Genomic DNA, 24,658 nt, shown 5'->3' on the forward strand with positions numbered 1-24,658 from the left:
GCAAAGATGAATTTAAATCAGAACCAATATTTATTCCAAGATTGTTCCTCAATCCATTTCATCTACTCCCCAGCTCTCCATAATAAATCACTTGGCTCCCCATATACTGCAGCACATCAGATCTCAACAGCATAGATCAGAATACACAGCTGTGTTTATGAGAAAAAGAAACTAATAAATGAAAAATTATGAGTGGAAATTGAATCTGCTAGACAAATGCTCAGCAATAGATTAACATATGCTGCATTCGCAAAAAAAATACTTTAACTCCAGCTTATATTAAATATTGAGATCACTAAGTTTTCCTCAATATTCTGCATGTCTTGATATATTGTAAGCAGCATATTTCCTTACTTGCATATATCCATATCTCTCTAATAACTTCCAAACTCCTGGACTCCTGTCATTTGGACTTATATTTGAAGAGACACTTGAGACCTATAAAATCAGGGGAAAGAACCCAAAATCCAATACTAAAAGCAATGTGCTTTCACTGCTTTTGTCAGTGGAAATTTTCTTTCTGTATAATTGAAAAGCAATGCAGTAGCACAAAATATTACACGAGATGAGGAACATTTCAGTGACAGCCTTGCAGCCCACAAATCAAAACATAATGCATTGTTTATCACAGATAATCTCAGGCTTTCCATCCCATTTTAATCTTTTTGTTAGCTTTTAAACAAACTCTCTGTCCCAATTTTGGAGACAGGAATAAGAATAAACATTTGCATTCTCTTCTGAAGAATATTCATTATTCAGGGTAACAGAGAGAATAAACTGCAGAATATACTGCTCTGCTCATGGTAGCTACCCTTTGCATGATAAGATACAAGGCAGTCAACCATCACAACACATTTTCTTTATTTAACTTCTAGGAAGCTGTAAGCTTCTATGTTTCTATTCCTTGGCTTTGAATTAATTCTCTGCCTTATTTTAATATTTTCTAAATTAAAAAAAAAACTAAAAAAAAACCTCACCAAAGTCAAATCATGCAGATGAGGATGCCAGGAAATAATTCAGTAGTAGATTTATCCCTGAGAACAGAAACACATTTTAGAAGTCATATCTCCATTTTTAATCATTTTTATCAGTCTAAGAAGGAGCATTTTCTAGCAAGATATTTTTCCTCCTGCCTGGACTGTTCTGAAGAGCAGCTACAGTCTGTGTAACATCTGAAGTGCTGAAAAATCCACAAGAAGGTCAAAAATGTAATTCTGACAGCAGCTTTAATTCAGCATAGTTCAGCCAAAGTCATTCAAGGGAGAAAATAATCAAAACAACTCAGTGGTCTATAGGTAAAGAGAACTTTAGCCCACCCCTCTGTTTCACGGACATCAATGCTGATGATTATTCTCATTTTCCTTACACATTTATTCATAGCCTGAGTATTTGCACATATGGGTGATACCACTCACTTCATGGAAGTCAGCAGAACTCCTAATGCTCACCCTCTACTGCTGAATTAAAGCTCACTGCCTACCACTCATTGATATCAGCTTCTCTCATCAGGTGACCCACTTTGACCTCAATACCCATATTTAACAAAAACCCAGCTCCCCTGCAGTGAGACACCCCTGTGCTGTGTTAGTCATTTCCTGCAAGGACAAGGGCCAGCTAACACAGAAAAACCTGTGCAAAGTCAAACTCAGTTTGCTGACACCACTCAGGTGTTGCTCATAGCAGGCACCTCCTCTAACAAGATTTGCAGTGAATTTTTTAGAAGAACATTTGGTTAAATTAGTATCTGCAAACTACAGTGCCACACATGCATAATGCAGTGTGGCAGCTCTTACGATTTAGTGAGGCTGTACAGAGAAGCATCCATAGTGATAAATGAAAAATACAGATTTTCAAAATACAAACTTTATGTCTCAAGACACCCGTTACTTGCTCAGAGAATGAATGGAAAATTACCAGAAATCAGAATAGGTGTTCTCATTAGGCTGCTCATAATTTCTTACTCTATTCTGCACTGTCAGCCAACGGATCTTTCTGGTTGGGCCAAAACTATTGCTGTCCAAAATTCAGTCAGTGGGAGAAAGCCAAGCAGACAGCAAAGCCTGGAACCAATCTTGACTTGGTCAAGGTGTAGGGATGATTGAAGGACAGCCCAGGAGGTGATAAAGGACATTAAGTGTCTCAATCACTGATGTGACACTAACGACAGTGCAAAGTCTAAAGAAGTAAGTTGTAATGCAGTCTTGACCTCTAAAAAATTGCAGAAGTAGGAGGATTGAACTCAAACCCTTGCAAGAAACTCAAATTGCTGAAATGGAGAAAGGACAGTCCTGCAGTTCTTAGTAATACCCAATGTAGCAAATTTTTCAAACAGACAGAAAAGCAAAGAAAAGAGCAATGCAGGAACACAACAGGGTTTGAAGACACAGATTAACAGATTTCAATATTAATCAAGTTAAGGTAGAGCTTGTTATTAGAGACTATTGCCTTCAAGTTGCTTCTGTTCAAATATTTATTAATTTGGGTATTTTTACACATTTTCTGTACAGAAAAAAAAAAAAAAAGATTGATTTTAGATTTCTGAACTATGCTCTGTCCTACTTCACTATTTCCACAGAGCTCCAGAGTGAAGCTGCCTGATTAAAATGCCAAGCAGGCATTTTGGCAATGAAGACCAATAAAAATGCACAGGCAGGAATTCTGCCTTGGTAACTCATAGACATTATGCACTTCTAACTTGCATCCGGCTGCCTGGGTCCCCAGGGAACAGCCCTGCCATGGGTGGCACCACACAGGCCCCTGTCCACAGCCCTTTCCCTAAGGCTCCCTCTCTGCATCACACAGGTGAATTTTGTTCCCTCCCACCAACTCTCTCATCCAGCTGAAAACTCCCAAAAGAGGAACATTTGAATAATCAGCCAGTCATATGCACAGCTGAAATAGCAAAAAGTCAATACCAGGGTCATAAACAACTGTTCCAAGTTCTTTTTTGTGATATTGTTTGTAAACATTTCTACTGGCTCTAGCAGTGTGAGGTTGGAAGTCAGGAGTGAGCAGAGCAATTCCCACTGCAGTTGGATTAACCCTCCCTTCCCAATCTGTTACACCTGTAACAAGATATACATGGAGAAATAGTGTTGATCAAGGTGGAATAATATTTAGAGCAGAATGTCAGGTTCAGCCACAAATAGATTTGCTTGTGGAAGCAGCTGCTACACCCATTAGAATCTTTTAATAAACTGTTATGAAGATTGACACCTTGGAAGTAATTAAGTATTCAGTATTTTTAGGTAATTACTGCAGCAATAACATAAGACGTGCTCATTTTCAAAATGAGGAATTATCTCTAGCTCCCGTTGCTGTGCTCCTTTTAATAATCCCTAATAGTTTGACACCAATGATTATTACTCCAGCTTTCCAAGTTTCCAAACAAAGTAATAGGAGCAAAAGAAACTGTTTACAGTCCAGGGGAAATCCCACGAGCTGGTTAGATGGGACTTCCAGGGGAAATCACACAAAAGGCGTGATGCCAGTGCACTGAAAGACAGCAAAAAGTCCACATGCAAAGAAAATACCTCTAAAAGATCCTGTGTAGAAGGACAGAAAAAATAATACAGCAATAAAAGTAGCCATGAGAAAACAATGTCTCATTAACAGGCATGCTGGCATGTTTGTTAGGACACTCACACACTGGCTGTGAGAGGACAGGATGTTTTCATGCTCATGGGCCACCACCCAAACCAAGCTCCCCACCTTCTCTCTTGCACTCACACCTGAACTCAGACTTTTCCCCAAGCCCTTTGAAGGGCACAGGCTTGTCCTGGATGTCCAATCACCTGCATTTGCCAAGTGAGACATCAGGAACTCTCCTGGGCCCACGCTTGTTCCACATTCACGCAGCACATCTCCACAGCTGCACACAGAGCCAGACTCAGGCTCACACTGATTCCAGGCACCATTTCATCTGCTAATTGCAAAAAATTAAAACCCAAAACTTCCCATAGGCACACTTGTTCTTTTTGCTATGAGCTGCCCAGTTACGCCGCAAAGGTTTCCTGTGAGGCAGTATTGATAGGATCTCAACATGCAGATGGATTTTGTCTGTGCAGGAAAAAACAGGGTTTTCACTGTGCTCCCCCTGCAAAGAGTGCCTATCCTGAAGCTCATTTTAAGAGCAGAGTGGCCAAGCCAGATTTCTGTGCTGTCCCCCTGCTGCACAGTGTCACCAGTCCAGAATTCAGCAGTGTCCTTGACGCACCCAGTGCCAGTGGGCTGGCATGACATCCTTCAGGCCCTCACAGGTTGAGAGCAGCTGCACCCAAAGAAACTGCTCTGCCATCCTAAAAGAAATTCTGATAATCAAAATTTAAATAAAAATAAATACACATAAATTAGACAAGAAGGCCAAACCCTAGAAAATATTACTGAATTAAAAGAAAGACTGAACCAATAAACAAAATGGTCTTATTGACAAAAAATGCTTCAGTAGCTTTAAAACTGCCCAAGAGTGGCTTTGGCCTTATTACTTTCAGTACATCTGGAGGTTGGTTTTGTATTTTAACTTAAATGACAAATTATAAATGCACTTTGAACTGAAAATATATTAAAAAAAAAAACTTTTCAAAATGGGACATTCACTAAAACTAACCATTTTCCCATAAACAGGCTTGACTTAAGACAGAAAAATGTCAGCATTAAACATACCCACAACTCCATTCTGAGCTGCATGGCCCCTATTGAGACAGATTCCTAATGTGGCCACCTGAAAATATCTCTCAGTGCCCCACCACCCAGGCATTCCCAAACAGCTTTTCCCACAGCATTCCCAAACAGCTTTTCCCACAGCCTGGTCAAAGCTGATGCTCCTTCATCAGGATTTTTAGCTGCTGCCTCACTCTGCCCTCCTAGCAGAGATGCTCATCGGGCAAGCTGCAAGTCCCTCTCTTCAAAGACAGAGATATTGTTGCTTGGATGGATAGATACAATTACATTAACCCCCACTTTGTCTTCATTTGCTCCCATCACAGCAAAGATAGAAATACCTGGCCCATACACAGCCTCTGCCCAACCCCATTAACGTGTGGTTAAAAGAGCCGCCAGAGGAGAGATTAACAGCTCCTCATTTATTTTAAAGTGTTTCCTGGTTTGTTTTTGAAATGAACCATCTGTGCTTGCACCACGATGTGTTAATGAAACCTGGCTCTTGGTTCTTTCAGGGCACGAAAGTGATTTTAAGTGCAGGGGTAGGCGGGGACCTGGACCAGAAGTTGCAGCTGTGACTCTGGTAATGGCACACCCACCTTTCCACCTGGAACAGCTCATCCCCAGAGCTGCCAGGAGCTGTCTGAAGAAGGCTGTGAAAAACCTTCCAGCAACATCCAGCCTCCTTCGCAATTCAGACGAAATGAGGCCAAGGAGATTTTAGCAGCCGTATATTTCAAGTAATGATGGGATTCAAACAGCTGGAATTGAGGCACACTCTCACAGATGGTTCTTATGTTTGCTTTTGTTGTGGTTTAGCCAGTAGACTTTGGGATAACTGTGTCTGCAGGATCCCAAGGCTCTAATAAAGTTGCATTTGCCATCAGCTCTATTTTCATTTGCATTGCTACAGGAGGTACCTTGGCATCTGCAAGACAAGACAGAAAGGCTTACAAAGTGGATCAAAGTGTGGATTAGGGCACAAGTTGACTCTTTGGATAAATAGACAAAACCTGCAACTAAACTGTGCTTTGAAGAGGAATTTTAAATTTTATTAAAACTGTTTGGTGCTCTCTGTGTACTCAAGACAGACACCCAAGACTTTTATCCTGCTTAAACAAGCAGTAAAGGTAGTTAAATTTCATACCAATTCTCTCAGACTAAAGTACATTTTCACAGCAGATAACTCAGATTATGCTAACAAAGCAATGCATTAGCTTTTTGTTTTTCCCTCAGATGGTAATGCTGTTAAAAACACAAAGCCAAGTGCCAGTGTCCTGGCTAGAAAAAGCCCATTGTTTTGTGCAAAGATGACTCTTATTAAATAGCAAAATCTCAATCTGCTCAGAATATCCATCATCTGGGGGAGACAGAGAAGGAAGGAAAGGAGGAGGAGGAAATGAGAGTGGGACCGAGGTGTTAACCCCTGCCTTTAAAGACATTGTTCCATTTGGTAAAAGTGACACAGCTGTGTTTCTAAAGAGATGAAAATCTGAGCCTTTGCCTGAGGAACAACACCACAAATTTCAACATCTTCATCTGGTGAAGTGGTACCAGTTATCATGGGAGAAAAGCAAATCTGAATGTTTCATGTCCAGACCAAAAATTAGGTAAACTCTGGAAAAGCAACAGTAAACCCTGGAAACACAAAGTTTTATTCTGCATTAAATATGAAACAAACCTACTAAAAACATGGAAGTTTAAAAAACAAGTTTGAATTATGCCTGAAGAGACCTTGGCCATATGTGGTGCCATATTCAGAAATTTCTTTCTAGGCTGCTATGCCACTGTTCCATTTGTTAAATTACTTTTATGTTAGTGAAAATGATTAGGTTTTTGTACAGTTATTGGGGCCCGAAAGGCACTTTTATTTACCTCATTTATCATATACAGCAGCATTCAGCTGAAGTGTAGAGGTAAACAATCTTAAATAACAATATTCTTGCTAGAATGCAGTCATCTTGACCACAGGAGCTTTGGAAAAATGCAGATTTAAACTGTTCACATTACTGTTTTATCTGCATTTCAGTCTGAATCACTAACTTGTCATCAAGCTCAGCAATAAAGAAACATGGAGAGAAGATATTAAATATTTATACCTACAGTACCTTACAAGTTTTCATTGAAATATTAATAGTAAAACAAAAGCACAACTGTTCCAGCTACCAGGAGCAGTAAAGGCAATACTTAAAGCCGGCTAAAAGTGCCATAGCCAATTAAGTTTGGTATGCTAAAAGAATTGTTATTTCAATTTAAATTTGTCAAGGGAAATACTTTGAAAATATATATTCAAAATATTTGTCAGTCACTTTGCAATCAGCACCTGCGAGAACTTTCAAATCCCTTGCATGTTACAGGATAAACATAAGCTAGGGAAATATTTCCCTGCCCTGACTCCCCAGGTTGTGCAGAGTTTCTGTCACAGGATTTCCTGCAGGTTTGCACACTCACAGCAGGGCTGACAGGTTCATCAGGGACTCCAGAGCCTGCCCTGGCCACCATGGTCACAGCAAAGCAGGAGCCACAGGCAGCCTTTTGTCATGCCATTTTCTTAAAAGGTGGTCTGTTCGATCAGAGAATGTCTTCTACAGTAAGTTGCAATTATTTTTTACAAGAAATAAAATCTTACTGTAATCTGAAAGAAATAAAATCTGGTCTTTGCTGAAAGAGCTTAAAGTTTAATAAAAGGCAACCTGTGTAGGCAAGGAGGGCAGGAAGCCAGCTAAAATGGGCTGCAGAGAAAATCAAAGAGTAGTTGGAATAAATGAAGAGAAGCCTCTCCTTCACAGAGATTAAATTATTAATTATCCTGCAGAAAGCCCTGTGTTTACCTCAAACATGTTCAGTGCCTTAACAAGGGCCACCATCAGCGAGGCCTTAAAACAGCGCAGTGCACACAGAGCTCAGCTCATTGCATTACAGAGGATTTTAAATACTGCTGCTCCTCAAAGGCAGTGATATGGGGTCAAGAACATAATACCCATTGCAGAGAAATCTAATTCCAAAGCTGGGAAAGTCTCTTCCCACCCCAAAATGGCTTTAGGTATTGAAATGAATCCTGTATTACAGCTAAGCTTTGGTCAAAGCAGAAATTCTGACAGATTTATTACTACCTTATCAAGTGACTTCATGGCTTCAAAAAATACATATATTCTTCTAAAATCCATTTATCTAGGCAGAATTTAATAGTTGCAAGAAGTATGCTCATTTAATTGAAATTTGCTCCTAGCATGTTACTCTAGGGCTCTCTCCATCTGCAGCACCCCACCAAGGCGAGCGTCCTTTTATTCCTGCTGTCTATCTTCCACATTCAGAGACCCACTTAAAATCATGCTAAGGCACTTTCCTTTATGCCTTTGCATTCTCAGAAAATTGCTTCTTAACTTGGGTCAGCTTCAATTTTAACTTTATTTTTTAGGAAATGTTTTTTAATCTGCAGCAGCTCAGCATTTATATACCTCATTTTACAGTGCTGCTCTGGAAGAAATGAAGGAAGTGGCCAGGGCCTCATCACCCCAAAGCAGTGCACTGTGTTCATCAAATGTGCTGTGAGGCTCTGGGGGAGACAGGAAAAATAGGCTGTAATTCTGGCTCAGGCCCTCCCTGGCCTCCAGCACGAGGTGAAATCACTGCTGGGTGGTGCTGGATGTCAGGACGTGCCCCATGCTCACGGGACCATTACTATCTCAAAGCATTGCACTTCTACAAACTTGCTGATGAATGAAAAATTCTAAAAGCCCTTCCAAGAGCTAAGGACAGCCCCGGAGAAGGGTAAGCAGAAACTATCACTCAGCTAAAAGCTTTCAGTTGCATTAGTAGACACCTGGGATGAGTTGTTCAGTTCAGGGCACCTCAAAAGGAGCTGTCAGGATGCTCTGGGAGCCCAGGTGAGCTGCAGTCCCCAGGGCAGCTTTGCAGGATCTGCTCACCACAGGCCAGGGGACACCGGGGCTCTGGCAGTGCTCACAGCCAGCACAGAGAGAAGAGCCTGGCAGAAGGGAAACCAGAGAGAGAGTGGATTTAAATTAGAAACTAGGAAGATGTTCTGGACTGTGAAGGAGCTGAGGTCCAGGCTGTCCAGAGAAGCACTGGTCACCCCATCCCTGGAAGTGTCCAAGGCCAGGCTGGATGGGTTTGGAGCAGCCTGGTCTGGTGGAAAGGCCCATGGCAGGGGTGGGACCAGGGGGATCTTCAAGGTCCCTTCCAAACCAAACCATTCTATGACTCTGTGATATTAAGAAAGCAATGTTCTATATAATTGAGACTGTAAACATTAAACAAATCTTTGACTAAATGCATATTACAAAAGAAACTCCTAACCAATTAATGGATGTAGGCTGCACACTGAGTTTCTAAAAGTTAATGAAGAAGCATTTCTAATACATGGATTTGGTTCCCATAATAAATTCTTAGTGTAGAGGAGTTGATGCTTCATATTTCCTTTAGTCCACTTCCAATCACAATGCCAAGTGCACTTATCTGAAGGACATTATTTTAATGAAGTCATTTGTGCCCTTAAAAATTAATATGTCAGAGCAGTTAAAGTCTAGTGACTGTAACCAAACCAAATAATGTATAATGGAGAAATGCAGTGAGAAAAAAATACAGCCTGAAATCAAGGTTAAAGTAGTTAACCTTAGGAAAAAGAGGGAAAAGAAAAGCCAACACCAATTATATGTCCCCTTGACACACCATAAAGAATACCATTACATTGTCATCACCCCACAGCATATAGTTGTGAATTGAGATTATTAACTATCACTGTACTGTACACTGAAGGCACCATGAAATTTATCTTCATTCAAAGCGATAAAAATTATATTCTTGTGGTGTAGAGACACTTGATCTCAGAGAAGCCCCTTCAGCAGCACAGTACCAGAGCTTCTCAGACAGCCATGACTAGAACAGTACTTTTTGTTATAAAGAGTTTTGTGCAAGTCAAATACATTGCAAAAATATGATGCAACATTCACTCTTCCAGTTCTTTAAGCCAAGTCATACAGAAACTGCTATTTAATTCCATCAGTTCAGGAAAATTCTTCTCTTGCTTTTGCATAAAGCCATGACAGACTGTTTTGGCAGCAGCTCCTTAAATTAGAGCAGCTCCAACTCAGGGCTTCCTGTCTTTAAATAATTCAGCTTTTCCCACATTCAGGTGAAAGTGAACCATGCATCATCTAAAATGCCAACTATATACAAGAATACAAAGTGCACCTGTTGATGTGCTACTACTTCATCACTTTTCTCACCATGACATTTTCTCCAATGCATCTGTCATTCCCACGAACAGTGACAGAATCAGAGCTGGTCCCTGAGAAATGACAGGAAGTGTTCACAGACAGAACTGGGGCTCCTTCCTTCAGCATTCCAGCAGATGTGCCTCCCACAAATTCACTGCCCTTTGGGTGGTGGAAGGTGATTTCTAGCTTAGCATACAGGAGGTTTAAACATGAAGAATTAATCCTCTATCCAAATTTCCTGATACCCAACACCCCCCACCTCACTTTCATAAAATGGACAATAAGTTTCTGTCCTGCAGAGACCATGTCCACTGAACTCAGCACTAACACCACAGCAGTTCACTTAAACTGCTGCTCACATAGAAGTTTTCTTCATTATCAGCTACAAACATTTCCAGACAACAAAAGCACAATCACATTTGCTGAACCCATCACAGATATTTATGTGTTCTTCTTCTTGGCCCGTGGAATTCACTGGTTTGATAAACTCCCTTCCCCTTTTAACACAGCTTACCAGTCTCCAAGGTGCACCTGCAAACTAGATTAATGTACCACCAGAACATCCATAAGGTAAAGAAATGTAATTTAATTTGTGATTGCATAAACCAGTCACGGAAGCCTCCCAAGAAGCCTGAGTTTTCATTTCTTTCATAGTAGACATTTAATTATATGATAATTACTTACAGCTTGCAGCTCAGCTCCTACTTTTATGAAATATAAATTGCTCTTCACTCAAAAGTGCAGGATGAGCATTTAAAAGGCTTCATTAAGAAGGTTTTAAGATTCTTTTTTTTGACTACTTTCTTTAAGCTGTGGAATGGAAAGCAGATGTACCTGTAAACTGAAACTTGCTTCACAGAAGAACAAAGTAGAATTGCTAATGTAATACCAGGATGGATGAGCCTTTACAAGAAAAAAATATTAACTTTTAACAAACACATTTTTTAAAATAACAAACAAAATATTTCTGTCAAGCTGCATGATAAAAGGGACCAGAAGGGAATAAGCAGCATTGCCAGATCTCAGACATGAACAACAAGGCTCTTTATTCTAAATTTCCAGAGCTTGGAAACCTGAGGTTCTATCAGACTCACACCATTATTAAAGCAGCCTGTCTGAAAACCCACCAACTCATTTGTAGCTTCCTAAAAGCTTAGAAAACAGGAAATATGGAAGCAGAAAGTGGAAGAGAAGAAAAATATCTTTACATGAATTTATGTATTGTAATTCTGTGACTGTTTTGACCTTGATTTTGATTTTAGACCGTTAGGAGATGGCAGTGCTGGTACTTCTACCCTCTCATATCTTCACAGTGCTACAAGTTCAGACCTAGGAACAAATGTATGAGGACACAAAATAACCAAAGGCTGAGGTCCTGGCTGCTGCAAAATATTGTGCGGGTGTTACTGCTACCTGGTGGCCACACAGATATCTCACAGTGGTGGCAGAAAGATGCTGCTTGCTGCAAATCCTGCAGGAAACGTGGCTCAGGCAGGCAGAGTGTTCTTCAGGCTGCGGCTCCTCCCTGCCAGGCAGGAGAGGTGAGCTGAGGTGTGAGCTCCACCTTTTGAGACTCCATCAGGTAAGTTTTTCTGATTTTAGATTAGCAGTTGGGTATGCCCATGCTATTAATCATATCTGGATTCATTAAACATGCATATACAAAATGAGACAATAAAACTGACACACACAACCTGCCTGTAAATTCTGCTTGGCAGCTGTCTGCCACCAAATCAGTACCTCAGAAGAGAAATTCTCTCTGAAGCAGAGGAACACAAAACTTGATATTTGCCTAGATCAGTGCACTGTTAAGGAAACTAAGCAGATCTAAAAAACACAGATGGAAAGGCTCAGTTTAACTGCATGAAGTCTTTATATGGACACTCTCATTCAGAATTAAAAAGTACCCCTGATTCAAGGGAGGCTTACTAATTCCCAAGGGAAAACAAAGCTTATTATGATTTTTGTCACTTAAATTCTGAAGTAACAAGTCTACTGAGAATTTGATCATTTGGTTTAAAAGGTACTTTGGAATAATTTTCCTAAGGGCTCCCATCTAGAGCAGCATTTGCAGACTGCAGTGTCTTTTCAGATTTTGCAGCACTGAGCACTCACATCACCCCAGAGCCACCTCTCTGCAGTTAATGAATTCAGTTTATGGTTCTTCCTTCTCTGGAGATGACCCACCCCAAAGAGACACTTCTAATTGTGACCATGGGCAAGCAGTCCCCCAGACCCTGGTTTTTACATAGAGGCTGTGAACAGCGCTCCTAACACATGATCCAGGGGAAAATAAAGAGCCAACACCCTACAGCAAGCTGTGCCTTGCTGAAACGGGCAGAAAAGTTCATCTTTATTTTATATCGTTTACAAAAGGGCAGAAAATGCCACGCCATTTCATTCTGAATAGCTTCTTCCATTATCTACTGCAGCACATAGCACTTAGCAGCTAAATAACAGCAAAGGAAGGAAATTAAGAAGTAGAGGAGCAAAAGGAGTTGTATTTCCAGCTGAGACATGGAGAGAATTGAGAGAAGGTGAAAGGCTGCTTTGTGTAGGACTGAACATATCTTCTGTACCCTTACTCACACCAACACAGTCTGCTGGGGTCAGGCTCTCAAATACCCTCATATTGATCAGTGATGTCTCAACCTGTAGAAATCAGCTTAATGCTGAAATAAAATCTACCTGGCAGCACATAAAAAATTTAAAAGCATTTTTTGAGCACAGGTGCTAAAGGAAGGTGTGCCTGTGGGCTGCCCAGCATAGAAGGGTCTCTCCCAAAGGTTAAAGGCTACTTAGAGCTACTGTGAGACCTGACACTATTTTGGCCACACACTTTGCCTTGAAAGGGGGAAATATTTTTTACAGCTGCTTTTCTGAAACTTTTGTACAGAGAGGAAAGAGGAGGGTCAGGAGACAGGGAGACATCACTGCCTTCTCGGTCCTGGCCTCTCTGTACTACACCTATTTCCATACTACACCAGGAGGATCATTCAGTGAAACAGTTTGTAGGCAGTGGGGAGGTAAGGACAACACCTGATCACACAGTCCCATAAAAATAAAAGGTTCCTCTTTAAAGTTCCATTAAATCTGGCTGAAATTTTGCATCTGCAACAACTGCACAATTAAGACTGCAAGAGATAAAGTTGTAATTTAAACCTATAATTAAAACAGAACTTCTAAAGAGCAATCTTTTATTCTTTCCAATCTGTTCTTTTAACATTTTATCAGTTTAAGGCACTTTTAAAGCCCACAGCAAGATATAACACCACACTCTTCCCAGAAAGTGAAAGTAGCAGGGCCTCAGACAACATCTGCCATCAGGCAGGTGCACTTTGTGCTCCAATGAAGAATGCCCCATTTTTCATAGCTGGATACTGCTGGGGAACCTCATTAGAAACCAAATTACTACCTGCATCAGGTTTACACTAATGTATTGACATCTACAGCACTTGGTAAATGAACCGTAAATCCAATACACTGAAGTCATTTTCAACTGAATCAAATCAGGTTTCAGTCAAAAGAATTACAATTGTCATATACTTAAAGCTTGGCACTTTCCTGGTGTCTCCAGCTAGATCATTTCAGACACAGAGAGAAAATTGTGAACCTATGAAAGAGCACAAGCTGAATTGGACACACTGCAAGCATACAAAACCCAGGGTGAGGAGTTTGAGGGTGATAATTGACTCTAATTGTCTCCTTGGTAAAGCTACCCAGGCATACACAGGGCACACTCCTCACTAATCTGTTTTCAACAGATGCTATTTTCTTCTCCTTAGTTAATTTATACTTTGTTTTATAAAGCACATTGTTTGCATTTCAGAGAATCTTTTCATTTGAAATCTTCACCTCCTGGTACCCCTGTGAGGTGGTGGCTTTGTGGGATTCTGGGCCTGCTGCAGCACAAGGACCAGGCAGCAGCACTGTGCACAGCCCTCCTCAAAGTTCTTTCTCAGCAAGAGGAAAAATGCTTTCCAGGCCTTGGGAAGCAAATTCACACTCAAGTGTTGTCTCTTCTCCTCACAGCCACCACTCGTCTTCTTTTAATACTGATCTAAAAATTCTTGAACCACATGTGAGTGAGGAAACGTTAACCCCAAATTTCCTTTTCTCTCGGGATCGACGATTTCTCAGTAAATCCAGGTCTGTCACCCAGTGCCTGACCATGTGCACAGTACAAAAGGGGATGTCAGCAGAGAGGACAAAGCCAGTTTCCCCCTGTCCTACTCCTCCAGCCTACCTTTTCAGCTTGCTTAAACCAAGATATTTGAAAGGCCTAATTCAAATTCAATACAGCTATGAATTTGAACTAGCAGATTTGTCCAGCTAGATTTTCCTCCAGCCTCACACAGACACATTCCCTAAGTGGCCTTAGTTCTGCTTAATTATTTCCCAGAAATAGAAAACAGCAAAAGGTAAACTAAAAACGAAATACATATGGGCCAGCTCGTCTATCAGCATAAATAGAACCTGGTACCAGGCAATCACTCTGACACTTAGTATCTGAGGAACAAGCTCCTAATCAAGAGTTTATATAGATTAAATTCATTTACTAGGCCAGACTTTAAGTAATTTCTTTTGGCCTCTCACTATCAAAATCCCAGGCAGACTATCTGTGCAAGTCCTCCTCCTCCTCCTCCTCTTTCCTTGGAGCAATGCTACCTCCATGATCTGCTCCAGCTATAAAGAGATGCCCCTTGAAAGAAGTAGCCATGCAGCAGAACAAAAGGCCATTAAATTCATGCAGCCTGGAAGAAATTCTGCTGATCAGTCAGAAATAATTGGTGATCTTCTAATGAGAAGAAGCCTCAGTAGAAGGGGTGGACACTGCTTGCTTCCATTCATGCACAGAGCTGGATTGTTTGGAGAGCTGAGGCTGTCCAGTTGGATGGTACTCTCACTCCTTTGTCCACTTTCCATCCCCATTTACTATTTCCCACAGTGCCAGTGGTGTTTTCAGGCTGTTCTGGAGGACTCTAGCAGAAAGTCATCCTGCCAGTGCATTCAAGGACACACTTTTGTAACACACTGTTACTCACCTGACATATTTATGGGCTGATGGTGAAAATGAGGATCACCCACCCAGTGAATCTCATTCCCATTCTGCTGCAGTGCTGGATGTGCCCTAGAACTGGGCTCTTGAGCCTCCCAAGTCAGCCAGCTGGCAGGAGTCAGCCTGGCCCCTGAACACAGCACAGGGGCAGGCCCTGGACCAGGAGAGTCTGGCACAGCTCAAGAGAAGGCATTGGGCCATTTGCTCAGTGTGTTTGCTATCACGTGAAAGGTCAGCAACTCACTGCAGAAAAACATAAGAGAATGCTGGTAAACTGAGGTGAAAACACAGTCTCAAGCAGAGTGAAGATGGTTAGAGTGAAGATCACACTTACCTTGGAACAGATTTGTTTTCAATTGCTTCTTCCTTCCAATTCTCAAATTCTTTTTTGTCCCACTCAGTTTTCCAGTATATTGTTAGTTTCTTACTCCCCTGTGAACAAGTATCTTGCACACTATAGGGGCAACTCCTTCCCATTGCTTCCCTGGACTGCTCAGTTTGCCCCAGTGGCCATCAGGAGATGGAAGAAGATGCCATCCTGCTGGCTTCAATTCACCTCAGCCATTTCTGCAGTCAGCTGGGAAGGCTGCCCCCTCCTCACCACATCAGTCCATTGTCAACTCTCCTACACTAACCACAGTCATTTTATCCCTCTCCAGCCTGCAAAATAAGAGTAGGTGTTAATTTAGCAGCTGTAAGGTTGCTTTGCATCCTACAGAGCCAGCTGCCATGGGGTACCTACCCAGGATGCTCACCAGACAACCAAAACATTGGTGGGGTACCCAGTAGTAACCAGCACTGTGACTGATGCAGGAAATACAAACTGGAGAGCTCCATTAATCACATGAGGAAGAATGACATCTGTGATTTCACTGTAGCTGAGTCTATAACACACCCTTGGTGAACCACACGTTCTCCAGGGGATATGGGGACCACATGACTGCAATGGGCTTCCCTTTATAGAAGACAAAAAACCTGCAGGGCAAGCAGGGAACAGTGTCAAAGAAAAGCCTGGTCCATTGGGTAAAGAAAAAGAGGTTCAAAATATGTACCAATGAAAGGGCAATACCTAGAAATTGAGGTTAGTTCAGAGCCAGTTACAAAAGCTTAGAACAAAGAGTGGCTACACGAGCCTTTAAAAACTAGTAGCAGATCCAGAAATAAAAGCCAATCTTAAAGTGAGTTGCAAAGGAGACACATGAAATCCCCAACATAGTAACAGGTCAGAAAGGCCATTTCACTGTAGAGCTCTCCAAATACAGCACAACAAACAAGCTTCCTAATGCTGAGAGAGTCAGGATAATTTTCTTGTAGTACAGAGTCTGTCCCCAACTGTAGTGCAAACCAAACAGAGCAAGTGCATCAAGTCACATAATCAGCACAGAAGGATCAACACACCTTCCTCAAACATATTTGATAAAGGCTTCTGACTCTTGAATTACCTACTATGCTTCAATTTATTATTTTTGATGACAGTATTTTATTTTCATCCAAACTAATTACACCCAAATCCATAGTAATGGTAGATTTGGCATCAATGATCCCTGTAGATGCTCTCAACTTAAATCATCCTTTTGCACACAGACAATTCCCTTGGCTACCTCCTGCCAGAGCATCAACACCTGAGTATTTATTTCACTAATTATTTTTATGCATGTCACTGGAATTTGATAGAAACTACAGGAATATAAACAAGTCCTGTGTTCCTGTAGATAAACAGGAATACAAACCCTCCTGTGTTGTCCAGAAACATCAGAAGATGGGATCCCTCAGCAGTGAGCCACTGTCTAATAGTCTGCTCAGGAGCTGCACTGAAACCGAGTTGTGTTCACAAAATCTCCCTCAGCCACAGACCCCATACCAGACAAGGTGTCCCAGCAGGTCAGCTGTGGAGTCTTATCAGTACAAGATCAGGCTAACTGATGTACCAGACCAGTACCTCTTCATTTGAATTACTGGAGAGTCAAAAGTTAAAGAAAGATGAAAACTGTTGGGGTTTTTTTGCAAAAATAAAGATTTCTGCAGCTTTGCAGAGCTGCCTCTCTAGTTGTCCACTTCTCCAAGTCTTCCCTGGCCTGGAAGGGATTACTCAATTCTGAAAGAGAAGCAAAGCCCACAGTGATTGGGATGACAGATGGATCGACCTGCTGGCATAAATCACATTCTTTGTCTACCCCCACTTCCAAATCAGAAAACAAAAATTGCCCATTGGAAGCTAAAGGCTTCTGCATCATTATTTATACTATTAATGTCGTCCACCTTTTTTCCTCATATAAAAATCACCTAGGTCAAAAGCAGTCACTCAACTTTCACAGAAAAGAACCCTAACAAAATAGATGCAAACATTTTTTCTGATATTCTGACTCAGAATGTAAAAAATCATCTCAAATAGCCCCTCTACGTTTAAAAATTGTGTTTACTCTTGAGACAAGAAGGATTAGTCTCGGTGACAGATTAATTTGCTTTTTGATGCAGAAAAAGTGCTCTGTGGGATGAACAGAAACACTGCAGGCTCCAGAGGACTGCAGGAGAGCATTTCACCTCCAGGTCACTGGTTCAGGTTCCATCTGGAGGTAGGGACAGAAGATTTTTTTTAATGTCTAATGTTCAGTCGTCTATGTGAAATGAGTTTTGTTGTTGTGCCTTCATTTCAAGTTAACATTACTGACTGTCTCAGTGGTGAGGCAAGTGCAGTGAGCAGCAAACCCTCCTGCACCCTGAGTTTCCTTTCCATGAAGGAAAGTTTGCTCTTGAGCTGGCTGTAATGCAGTTCTTAAGTAACAAAACAAAGGATTTCTTGACACTGGGGCTTATTAGCTCATTGCTTGTCACCAGAATTAAAATTGTTCCAAGTGAATGCTGAAGGTAGCATTTATAATCAAAAAGAACAAGTTATAACTCAGATTTGATGCAGAGATGAATAGGCTGCTCTCATCTAGAAGTTTCTCCTTTTCTTCCTATTTGCACATATGTGGCTTTATCTAAAAGAAATATATGCAGTCCCAAAGCCTAGGAGACTGCAGTTTTGAAGCATTTCCAGAAGCATCACATGAAACACATTGCACCTGGAAAGGTCTGCTGTGGGCAGATGGAAATAAGCAATAGACCAGTTTTCCTTTATGTAATCCCACACCACCAATAACACTGCCCAGAGGTCTCATTCCCTTCCTGATCTGAATATTGAGTTACTTTTACTACTGTGACATAACACACTTAATGTACCTTAAAAGCAAAAGGCTACTTGAGATTTCCCAAATTGAAACACCGTTTTAAAGGCCAGAACTTGAGACCCTTTGTTTCAGGGAGAGCACTCCTGCTGCCTGCTCTGCCCAGCCCCAGGGCAGTAAAAGCTCTGCGGGCACTGGGAGCAGCTGCTGAGTGGGGCTGGGAGGGAAGGGGACACACGGACAGGGGATCAGGGGGAGGCTGCTGCACCCCACCAGCCTCAGAGCCTCTTGAGCCACGCTGCAGACACCCCTGTGATCCTCAAAGCACCAAGGCTGTTCTGGGCACCATCTCCCCAAAGAGCATCCCTTCAGGGTAGCTCTAGCCCTACCTCTTCCCCCAGTCCATGCACATGAGACAGGAGAGGGGAGGAAAAAGGAGATCTTGCACTTTGCCTGCAATGAGCAGAGGAAGCAAGAAATTAACTAATGTGTTTTCCAGATCTTGCTGTGATGCTCTATCAAAGCAAAACAGGTTCTTGTACCAGCTACCCACCCACAACAATTTACAGTACCTGATTTGGGGGCACTAACCTGTGCACACAAAATGTGTCAGTTCTTATTATTCACAGTAAACATGTCATCAGCATGGAAATATTCTCCACAAGGCTACTGAGGCTGGTCCTGAAATTGTAAACAGCCCATTAAATAGGAGCAGTAAATACTCCAAAGTGCTGCAGATCTTGGTCAGTTAAAAGAAAGCACTAGACAGACTTTAAACCACAAAGAAATACTTGGCTCCATCTAAATCCCCTTCTTGCAATCCAACCCAATGCTGCACTGCAGGAAATTGAGGGAACAAAACAAAGCAGGTAAAACCTACACAAAGACAGAAAATACAGGAGCACATTCACAGCTGCTGATGCAAACACCAACACCAGCATGACAACCACTCCTCGGAAAAAGAGGGGTGAAACACGGGCAGGGGATGCCTCTGAGCTCACATCCTTGCTGAGAGATCAAAGGTGCAGCTGAGCCATCTCAGGCAACAGGAGCCAGAACAGGCTGCACTGCTCGTAACTGGTGATTTTGCATTCGAACACAGAACTGTTGAGGAGGCAGAAACAGATGTGGTATCTAGTTTACAGGAATATTTTTGCTAAGACAAAAACATCTGATGCAGCTGGTCCTGTGTAACCTGGTCCCTGGACCACTGCAGACAGTGGCACAGGATGGGAACCTGGGTCTCGCCACCAGAAGAAATACCTGAACTGATTTCTGCAGGGCTGGAACTCAGCTGATCCTCACAGCAATTTACACTGCTCTCAAATATAGAAACTACACACTTCTTTCTTTACCAAAAACCACAAAACTTCATTTACTCCCCTGATTGCATTAACCAACATGAAACAAAGTAATTTTTAATAAAGTGTATCATGGCAGAGAAAAATTGATACAATCACAGAGCTGCTATAATAGGATTTAATTCTGCTTCAGATGTGCTAGTTTTAATAAAAAAGGATTGAGCAAATCTAAAATAAATTACACTGAAAGGTCAGGCTTATTGCTTGTACAGTTATGTTAACTCTTCCACAGACATTTTTACAGACTGTATTTATGAGACCTTTTGATTTTCAGAAGAGGTATAAAATACGTCTGCAATTTTCTCATTATTTGCAGCAATGTTTCTTCTACAAGTGTCATTTCTTGGTACTTCAATATAGATTTATTTAATGGACATCTATAAAAAATGATGAGTTATTTATCAGGTGGTTTTGTTGAATTAGTGAAACTGTAATTCCCAACGGAAACTTAAACCTAACTAGAAAAAAATTTTTTAAGAGAATGATGATTTCTATTTGTGTGCCAGTGACACTCATGATTTCTTATTCATTAATCATTCCACCAGCATGTCATTTATTCAATAGAAAGCAAATAAATTACTTATTTTTATACATAGTAAGGTCCTAATACTGTGAACTACTCAAAGCAGCCATGAATTGGAAAGAGCTGCAGACATTTAATCTTCTTACAAGATTCTTATGAATATTACAGCAGCACCTTGAGACCCCATACAACATCATAGCCCACATCACTTAGTGCTGCCATAACTCAGAGATAAATCTCCATCCTACCCCTAAAGGAAATACACAGCATGAAGAGACCTTAGCAGAGGAAACGACAGAGTCTGCAGAGGAAGGAGCTTGCTGCAGTTCCAGAGACACAGCAGAGCATGGCATGTCCCAGCTCAGAGCCCCAGGCTGCTGCTCTCCTGCATGGCCTGACACAAACCCTGCAGGCACAGCCAGGGACTCCAGCAAGCTGCAGTGACACCACTTCTTTCTACCCTTGCCACTGCCATGGCTGCACGAGTCCCTCGTGTATGAGCACAAAGGTTCTAAAGGTTCTCTGCTGCTTCTTGGTGGTTTTACCCAGCTCAGGTGAACATGAGGCCTCACACTTGGAAAAAGAACTGCCAGTCCTACATCTGTGTTGATACAACATCTAGGTACCTGAAGCACAATTCTCTACAGCCACACCAGAGAAACCCTGCTGAATTTGATCAAAGAAACTATTGCAAAGAACAGGAAATCCAAGCCAGTCTTGGTGTCTGTATCCACAATTCCAGGGAACCTAGGCACCAGTCCACCAGCAGTGAGCACAGACAAAGTGGGCTGCACTGTGTCACCACATTTAAAAGTAAAATCCTGGGTTCACTGTGAAATTCTACTCAACACTCACACCAGTAATGAGTCTCTCTAGTATCAGGAAACTGCACACAACCACCTCTGACAGCAGCAGGATAATAAAGACCTGATGTAGCAGCCAAGGACCCAGGGGGTCTTGGGTTTAAAGAGTCACTTCAATTCCAAAACACTGATTTTTACGTCGTTCTAATAAGATGAATGGCTACTAGGTGATTAGGGAACTGGAAGAGAGTGTTGTCTTCATTTTTCTATTTGGAAAATACAGCAAACCTTAGAGACACCTCCTCAAATCTGCCTCAACAGCTTAAACATCAACTAAGCTCTAGCACATCAGTTCATATACACTTTCCGTTCTGATACCACTGACTCTGACACAATATCTGTATCCATTTCCACCTGTATAACATAGAGATACAAACCATGGTATTTGCACAGGCCCTGCTACGTACAACCTGCAGTTACTGCTGCTGTGATTGATATAAATCCTCTCATGACCCACAGGAATGTGGTCTCCATCTGACAAAACTATCTATTTTGTCTTTTATTTTAATCGGTTTCCTGCCAGCTGGGGTCAGTATCCATCTGATCAAGTGAACTATGTCCTCAATCAACCCTTCTTGAATTTTTTCCTCTCTATTCTTAAATGCAACAGCCCAAGACCATGAAAGCAGCACAAAATATTGCATTTTCTCAACTTTTATTAATACTACTAATTCCTGATGAGAAAAACATTCCTATAGCAACACTTAAACAAAACCCTCAAAGCCCTTTAAATTAAAAATAATTTATTAATGCAGAGAAACTGACAACACTGCTGCTCTCAGGTTGTGGGCACCTTTGTTTAACCAAGAGCAAGTCAGAAAACTGAGATATATAACCCAGGACAGTGTCTGAGCAAGGCTGTGCTGAGCACACTCATCCTGTTGCACAAACCACTGAGGAGCCCCTCAGCTCCCCCAGGGACACGCAGTGACAGCCTTGTCACACTGCTTCATCTGGGCCACACCAAACAGCCAGCCCTGAGCAAGGGGTGGCACATCAGACTCTGGGAGCAAGTTAGGAATGGCACATCCACACTCTGGGAGCAAGTTAGGATGGCACATCCACCCCAAACTCTGGGAGCAAGCTAGGAATGGCACACCCACCCCAAACTCTGGGAACAATTGAGAGGGTAATAAATGCTTTCATTCCAATCCAGAAGATTGCACTGATTTGCACAGGGTGTATAATTGTTATTAGCTCCATATTATTTTCAGTTTCCTCCAGTGAGGAAGACTTTTCTGCCCACCTCCAGATCCAATGAGCACTGCGAGGAGCTTTCTGTGCAGAGACATCCATTTCTGAAGGGTGATGGGTCTGCCTGTGTACAACATTCATGGATGGGCACTGGGCCCTGGCGTCAGACAGCCAACCAATCCTTGCACCTCAGACTTCTAAACAAGCCTTTAAACCACGATGCCTGACAGCCAGAATTTTAAGAAAGTTCTGCAGAACCCAAGAAATAAATAGACTACCATTATTCGTGAGTTTCTGATTCTGCCTCAGGTTCACTACTGAACAAAGTAACTTGCAGCTCAATAAATTTTGACATGTTTTCATGTTATAAAAACAAAGACAAAAACTTATTTATTCACTTTTTACCTCATACATCCCAAATCAATAATTGCATCTATTGATCGATGACAAATTCAAAACTTTAATTTACATTGAGTACCATAACCTAATAAGATGGCAATAACTGAATTTGTTGAAATCGATTTTTGTTTCCAACAGAAAATCTTCAGGCCCGCAGCATAATAAGATGCAGTACATGGAGCAGTTAATTACCAGTGAGTATCACAAAAAGCTAAAATTAAATTTCTTTTTGAATATTGAAAGAAAATGCTGAGTGTCCAAGGCTGACACTTAAGAAAAAGAAATTTCTTGTGCCTCTTCCACATGTTCAGTCATGTAACATTAATCAACCCTTTGTAACATAAATAAGTAAAATTATTTCAGAGATATGTATGTATAGAAGCCATAAATTAATGCTGACACATTTTGAAAGGGTAGGGGTTTTTGGTTTGGTTTTTTTTTTTTTTAATTACAGCAACATGATCTTAATAGTAAGTCCTTGAAGAAAAGTCCTGCTTTTTGTGGTGCAGATATGCCTGCCTTCAAGCATTGAATGTGCTCTAAAACAAAGCCAACGCAGACCTTGCATGCTGGCTCTGAGTATTGAATGCCACATTAGCTATAGCTCAGTTCAAACTTTGATAGAAGCCTTTTAAGTTGAACATGATGCAACTTCTGGATGGGAAGAATAGTTTTCAAATCATCTCTTACATAGCAACTAACCAGCCAGCCAGGCAGTTTGCAAGTATCTTTGGAAAGGAATGGCAATTCTTGAGGAGACAGCTGGACTACAGCCCTGTCAACACAGAAAGGAAGGGATTGCATAGAGCACCTCAGTATTGCCACACCACTGGCTTTGTTCACAGTGCCTGGAGCTTCTCCTGCTCCACATTTCCTCCTTTCAGATCCAACACCACCACCTGGGGTCTGAACGGGAAACAACATGGGAGCACTGCAGGCAGGAAGGGCAGGGAGCAGCAGAGCCCAGCCAGCAGTGAGTGCCCTCACCAGCTGTGCTCCACTCGTGGCACACAGACAGCTCCAGGGCATTCCGACTGCCACTCACTCAGCAAGTTACAGTGGCTTTACCTTCAATTTCCATTTAGTAGCAATAAAAATAGATAGATTTAGCCATCAATCCCCAGTTAATTACACACAGATTTTCCCAGCCCAGCTCTCACCCCTGCCTAGTACAAGCAATTTTTTTCAGGATTCAGCCTTTTTGCTCCCCATTTCAAATGCTGGATGGGGAGCCTGCTGTGAGAGCAGGGCTTGCATGGGGACTGGGAACTGTGCCAAGGCACCCCATCTGTCAGTTTGGACAGCTTTCCAAGGAGCCATGAAACACCTATGATGTCAACTGACCCAGGAGGATTTGAAATAAGGCCTATAAGCAAAGGCTTGGTCCCAACTAAGAGCGCATCACATACCTGTGCATCTTCCTGCTCCTGACTTCCCCTCCCTTCCATCCCAACACCAGTCAGGACTCAAAGCAGGTTATAGTAACACCTGGCCACTTCTTGTCTTGCTAGCTCCAGATAGCAAAGCTATCTGGAACAACTACAACTCTTGGAGTGAATCCAAAAATTGATCTGGCTGCTACTGAGGACCAGGTAAGGTGGAACCACGTGTCTTTTCCCAGCTCCTCCATCCTGGTCTAGGTGCCTCACCTGAAAAAGAGGAGCAGACAGAATTGCTACCAGCCAACACCAGAAAAACTTGTCCTCTAGTCTGTCCTTTTTTTTTTAGGTTATCCTAATACTGTGCTTGGAGAGGTGCATGCCCTATTCATTTAGGGCATGCACCTCTCCAAGCACAGTATCACAAGCCTTGATCACAAGGCTACTAGTGATCAACAACTGCAACAAAATTCATGGTTCCTATCATTGTGTCAGCTGGACTTAAGCTCCAAAATATTTCATTTTAGGAACACACCAAAGGTGTGAAATAAAAGGGAACCAGCAAATCACTTTTAATAGAGGATCAACATACATTGCATAACACTGTACTATGAGACAACACAGGAAAGGCTGTCACAAAAACATAGGCACTACTAGTATAGTTTTAGATTACAAGAAGCTATAATTTGAAAGGAGATGTGGAACAGTCACATACCTCCTTACATTCAGCCACTATGGTCGGAAGGTTATGGGAGGCACAAGAGCAACAAAACCAAATCAAGCCATCTTGAAAGTATCCAAGTAACAGACTCGT

This window comes from Lonchura striata, chromosome 14, assembly GCF_046129695.1.
Source record: "Lonchura striata isolate bLonStr1 chromosome 14, bLonStr1.mat, whole genome shotgun sequence".
Taxonomy (NCBI): domain Eukaryota; kingdom Metazoa; phylum Chordata; class Aves; order Passeriformes; family Estrildidae; genus Lonchura; species Lonchura striata.